The sequence below is a fragment of the Arachis hypogaea genome, chromosome 13, assembly GCF_003086295.3.
Source record: "Arachis hypogaea cultivar Tifrunner chromosome 13, arahy.Tifrunner.gnm2.J5K5, whole genome shotgun sequence".
NCBI lineage: Eukaryota > Viridiplantae > Streptophyta > Magnoliopsida > Fabales > Fabaceae > Arachis > Arachis hypogaea.
In genome coordinates, this window is record NC_092048.1 from 116,861,718 (window position 1) to 116,868,136 (window position 6,419).

General features: G+C 38.0%; 1 long non-coding RNA gene across 1 annotated transcript; it reads right to left on the reverse strand.

Moving 5' to 3' along the window:
* Positions 1–3,171: 3,171 nt before the first annotated feature.
* Positions 3,172–5,208, reverse strand: LOC140178181 (uncharacterized). Its single transcript, XR_011870434.1, has 2 exons — positions 4,871–5,208; positions 3,172–3,458 (listed from the first exon to the last, which is right to left on the reverse strand). It is a non-coding gene; the product is annotated as an uncharacterized lncRNA (long non-coding RNA).
* Between the last annotated feature and the right edge of the window lie 1,211 nt (positions 5,209–6,419).

Sequence of the window (6,419 nt, forward strand, 5' to 3'; positions counted from 1 at the left end):
ATTGATTTTGAAAAGAGTTGAAAGTGGCTTGTTTTGAAAATGGCACCTTGTGGTTTTGTATAAAAACATGATTTTTGGGCATACTTTGACGGGACATAACTTGGACTACGGATCTTTGATTTGTGCCAAATCTATTTAGAAATGAAATTGGATCCGGGATGTCCATGCCGTTCGAAGAACGAGTGAAAAACGATTTAAAATGAGGAAGTTATGTCCGTCGGAAGATTGGGGTTTGAATCTGTAAATTCTGCAGCTTTTAACTTAGAAAATTTTTAGCAGAATGACCCCTCGCGCATAGGCGCACTTGGTGCGTACGCGCCGTTCTTCGAGAAAGCGCCATCCACGCGTGCGCGTGGAGTGCGCGTACGCGTGGCCCTGTTTTCATCCCAAAGTTGATTTTTGAGTTTTAAAAGCCAAATCTCATACTTCTAAGCCTCCAATCTCACCATTTATGTCTTAAATCATTATGACATGCCTAGCTATTAAAAAGGGGCTAGTGAATGAGGTAACTTGCGAGTGAAGCAAGGGAAAAATGAATGATCAATGAGGATCAAGATGATTATGTGAGATGCGGAGGATGGTGGTGGAAGTGCTTGTTAAGCCATGGGCCGAAAGGCTATAATTGTTAATGAAACGGCTGGTTATGGATTTAACCGTGAGCCGGAAAGGCTGTGTATAATATGAATATTGGCTGGTTCTGGACTGAACCGTGAGCCGGATGGCTGATATGGATGTTGATCCATGGATGAGAATTCATGCATGTTTATGCTGAATTATTGATAACTGAGATTTGCACTTCCACTATCAGAGGCACGAGATCCCTGGGAGGAAGCAGTGGCTAGCCACCACGTGCTCCAGGTGGAGGCTCGAGACTCTGTTGACCCTATGTCGTAAGTGTGGCCGGGCACTGTGAAAGACCCGGATGAGCTCGCCCCCGAAATATTCACCAGTGAGGGTGATGGATGTGGATCATGTTTATGATCAAGTTTATAACGAGTATAACTCGAGTTGGGGATGCGCGACAGAGGGACAGTCCAATGGTTAGCTACCAGGACTTGTCGGGTTGGCTCTATAACCGACAGATGATATCATCAGCCACTAGGGACAGGCATTCATCATATGCATACTATGTGAATTGTTTGAGATTGCCTATTTGACTGCATATTACTTGCTAATTGTCTAAATGTCTTAACTGCTCCTATTTGTATATTCTTTGTCTGATATAACTGTGTTTGCTATAATATACTCCTGCTGGTGGTTGGGAGGTTTGAAGGAATTGGAAAGGGAAGTATTAGTTAGACTGAAGAATCTTTAGTCAGATACCCTTATATGGTTTAGCTTGTTTATAAGCTTTGATATTATCTGGAGGAAGTTCTAGGATTGCCTTTGGCTTTCCTCTATTATTATGTATTATATATGTGGAAGCTGTTACCGTACTGGGGACCTCTGGTTCTCACCCATGCGGATTTTGTGGTTTTCAGATGCAGGACGCGAGACTTCTCGTTGAGGCATGCTGGAGACTTCTGGATTAGCGAAGATCCTTTGTTCTCGGGACTCTGTTTTGGGATATATATTTTGTTTAGATACTTTTATCTCCATTAAATAATACAAACTGTGATGACTCCTTCTAGAGGGGATTTTGGAGATTAGGTTTTCGGTATTTATGTCCCTTTGGGTTTTCCTTGGGGTTTTCCTTATTTTATTATATGTATATATTGCTATGCTCGAACCGGTTATCTTCGCAGCCGGATTTTGAGTCTTGATATTCCTGTTTTTGATACTCTTTATATATATGATCTTGCGTTAGCTTATCCTTTGCTCGTTGTGTTAGTGATCGGAGTGTTGCGCTTTCGAGTTGCGGTTTTTGTTTATCCCTTTTTTCTACAAGGCTCCTAGTTATAATCAATCATTCATACTACTATACGTACTAAATTTTTGTTTTAGAGGTCGTAATACCTTGCCATCTCTGAATTATGACTTAAGCATAAGTCTCTGTATGGTAGGGTGTTACAACCAGCATGGAAGTGGTTCAAGGACTTATTTGGTGAGCTTCCGCCACCGGATAAGAAAAAAGTTATACACAGTCTACTTCACATGGTTCCATGAGCGGTTCAGGGTATTACCATGATGACGAGGCTGGATCATCCCGTGGGCACCCTACTGACACTCAGGTTGGTGGCACTGCGGAGGTTAGTATGGGTAGTACAGCTTTTACTCACGTATCTAGCTCTCAAGTACTGCATGAGTGTAGCACGCAGATGTTAGCTGATCTTACTACCACTACTTTCACCATGGATTTGGACGATCAGCTAGCTGGACCCTAGTTCTATGCAGATTTTGCTGAGATCATACGGGGTGACGACGTTCATCAGTACCAGAGTCAGATTCCAGGCGGCCCGTTCGACTCTCCGGAGTATAAGCCACAGCCAGCGGATGTGCCGTCCTAGGTTCCTGAGACCCAGCTCCCGATCGACCTGAATGAGCCCACAGGAAGCCCATACGACACTTAGTTCGGCATGGGGAGGGGGGACGCCACCATCTGCATTTGGAGTTGGGTTACAGGAGGCTCCACCCGGAGATCGGCGAGCGGCCAGGGTTAGGCGTCCGACTCGATGTGGCACAAGCTCGCACCTACTTGGTCCATACGGCGGCGACCATGATGTTGATGGTGACCAGCAGTAGCGCCCATTGTCTTATTTTCGACCATTATCCTTGTATGAATTATGACTTATTTATTTTCTGTTAGGGTTAACGACTTGTGACAATTATATTTGTATGAGTTATGTAGTTAACTTATTTTGTGTTATTGTTAATGCCTGGTGGCTATTATTTTCGTACGACTTATTGCAAATGACGATTATATTTTGTATCAATTCGTGCATTTTGCATCATCGGTTGTTACTTTTACACAGGTACATATAATCAACTACACTACTCATAATCTGCTACAGGGTGTAGCGGATTATGCACACACACAATTTAGTCATAAACTGCTACACAAGGTTGTCAAACTCGCGAGTCTAGGTAAACTCGTGGAGCTGACCTAGACTCGACTCGTAAACTCGACTCGTAGACTCGTACGAGTTTACCTGTTATAAATTTTTTATAAAAAATATATATATCATGTATAATATATATATTTACTCAAATATAGGCACTCAAACTTAACAATTTTAACATAATAAATTAACATAATACTACAATTATAACAAGTACTCTAGATCACACATTCAAATCCTTCACAAATCACAAATATGCATCTAGTTCAACATAAAACACACAATCACACAATCAAAACTTCATATAACACAACCAAAAAACAAAAAAAATAACAAAGCAACAATTAAATGTTCTAATAAAATAAAAGACTAAAACTGAAATCCTCCAACATCTTCATCTTCCATGGCATCAACATCATCACCTTCACCATCTTCATCAGACATTTTGTATTTTTGTCCCTAAATCAACATTCAGATTCAGTTGCAAAGTTATCAAAGTTGATAAAATGAATAAATGATAAATAACAAATTCAGATTTCAGGATTCAATTGCCAAATTATCCACTAGTCCACTATCAAAGTTGATAAATTTATAACCAACACAGTTATTAAAAACAAACTAAACTACAAATTAAATATAATACAATTGATGTTAGCTGAAACTATCTCATTTCTTTTAAGTATTGTAATATAATACAATTCATGTTAGCTTCCTTCCAATCATTAACTATCTACCAACAATTGATGCTTATATGGATTAGCATCTGCATCTATGTGAGGCATGTGCACTGACAACCTGCAATACAAGCATAGCTTAGCATATCAATTCACAAGAAAAAAGAAAAGAGAAACTTCAAAAATAAATAAATTCCATAACAGAAGGAACAAAGTCATATAAAACTTGGTATATTTTTAAGGTAGAAACTTATAAACAGTTATTTTTATGTGAAATTAATAATTGAGAATCAGTAAATAAAAATTTAGTTAAACTTGTCAAATTATCTAACAATTCTTAGTTATGAATTTTATATTAAAATAAATGCACGTGAGCCTTCATATTTTAGTATGCTTTTGTAAAACTGATTCTACGTAGAATCAGTTATATGAGTTACAAAAACATGCTTTGATTGGGAATGAGTAATGACAAGTAAAAAGATTGAGCAACTGTACTTAAAGCAAACTGGCATCTAAACTCTAAACACGAATCTATGCATCCTCCAAATAAAGTTCTTCTTTCCACCTCATTTTCCATAAAAGCAAAGCAAATTCAGCAACTAGAAGCATGATGAGTGCAATGATAAGGAATATGAGACAAACATTATCTAAGAACTCAACCAATTGGATTTGGAAGGACCATTGTGCAAGCACAGTCAAATTTGCACACCCCAACAAGATTAAGAGCTAATAAACAAGTTAAAATATTGAAAAGCTCAAAGCTTTCAAAATCATGAGCCAACTTTACAACATGGACATCGAAAAACAAGTAACAAAATACAAATTACAAGAAGCAGATATTAAAAACAAACTAAACTAACCCTAACATTTCAGAGTTTCAGTATTTCAGTTTCAGTATTCAAATTCTTCAACAAAAAATAACTAATTAAATAACTAACAGTCTAAGTATCTAACACTAATTAAACTATTAAAGCATCAGTTTAATTTTTGATACATTATTAACTTATTAAAGCATGTTTAATTTTTTTTTCCATCAAATTTCAATAACCAATTTCATTATTCATCACACCATATGACCAGAATTTAAACTAAAAAATTAAACTATTAATATCAGAAGTCAGAACCAAAATGGCAAAACCGATGAAAGCTCAGGCAGAACCGAAATTATTGATATTTAAATTTGCGGAACAAAATTACCTTGGAGAAGGAAGCTCAGATAGAACCAAAGAAGAAGAGAGGCAGCTCAGGCAACCTTCAGCTCAGGCAGAACAGAGGGCGAGGAACACAAACCAAAGGTGAGGAACGAGGGGAAGAACAGAAGTGCCGTGAAGCGTTGAGGAACCTTCAGCGTCGTCGTCAGCCTTCACCTTCACCGACGAAGTGAGGACTGAGAAGTGGACATGAACGACGGTGGCAGTGCTGCACCACGAGGAAGAAGATGGCGTGGGATCCGTCCAGCCTCCGACGTGGTGGCGCAGACAATGGTGGATGGCGGCACGATGGGCTTGGAGAAGAGAGTGAGGGCTTGGAGTCTTGGAGAAGATAGTGTTTCTCTGTTCTGTGTGTTAGTGTGGTTTGGTCGTTTGGGATTAGGGTTTCCTTACATGAACGAAGCCCTTTCCCATTTTTTTGGCCCAAAACGACGTCGTTTTGGCGAAAATGGGCTCCTAAATCAAACTCGCTGACTCGCCCTCAAACTCGCGAGTTTGACCGATTCTGTCCGAGTCTAGCCGAGTCTACCCGAGTCTACCCAGAAACGAGTTTGTGTCCGAGTTAACTCGATTCTACTACCTAAACTCGTAAACTCGTACGAGTTTACGAGTTAACTCGCGAGTTTGACAACCATGCTGCTACAGGGTGTAGTGGTTTATGAGTATTGAAGTCCTCAACGTAATCCGCGATAGCCTGTAGCGGATTATGTGCAATTGGATTCCGCTACAGGGTGTAGCGGATTACATACTCTGATACTCATGTGTTTGTTGCATTTGCGTCTGAAATTTGTCAATATTGTATTTGCGGGTAAAGGTTTCCTTCATTCATTTTATTTCTGTAAATTGCCAAAAAAAAAAAGAAGAAAAAAATACAGCATTAGAGAAAAATTTTTTCTGTATTTGCAACAAATTTTGGTGTAACACGAAGATGTTTAAGTGTATTGTTTAAGAATTTTCAGTGTATGTGTGCTGATAAGTTCTGCATAATTAAAAACGTTTCCTCTTCTTTCTTCTCATTTTCTGTTGCTTCTTTTTTTCATCATCTTATTCATTTTCTCATAATTCTTTTCGAATTTAGCTTCGCAACTTCCTTCACTTTTCGCGGCGATATTGAGAGATTTTTGAAAGATTTTGATCTTTGTTTGAATTGAGCGTTACAGTTTTTATTAAGGGAAAAGAACCGTTTGCACTATTCAAGAGTTAGAGAAGCACGTGTTTACACGCAATATAAATTGAGTTATTTTTGTTGAGCTTGGGCTAACTTATATGAACTTGTATACCAAAAAAACTTGTATGTATAGCAGTCTTCATATTTATTATAGAGAAGTAAACATGTATGATTTATAAAAATATGTTAGTTTTATTTATTTTTAATAGTCATGTATATTTATTGTTTTTTTTAGTTTTGAAAAGGAATAAAGAAATGGTATAATAGAGTAACTTGAAATTGAATGATAAAAAAGAAAATAAAAGTCTTCTAAAATTTTAAGGAGTATAAAATAGAACGTGCATATTGTTTAGATTGCTGTAACTTG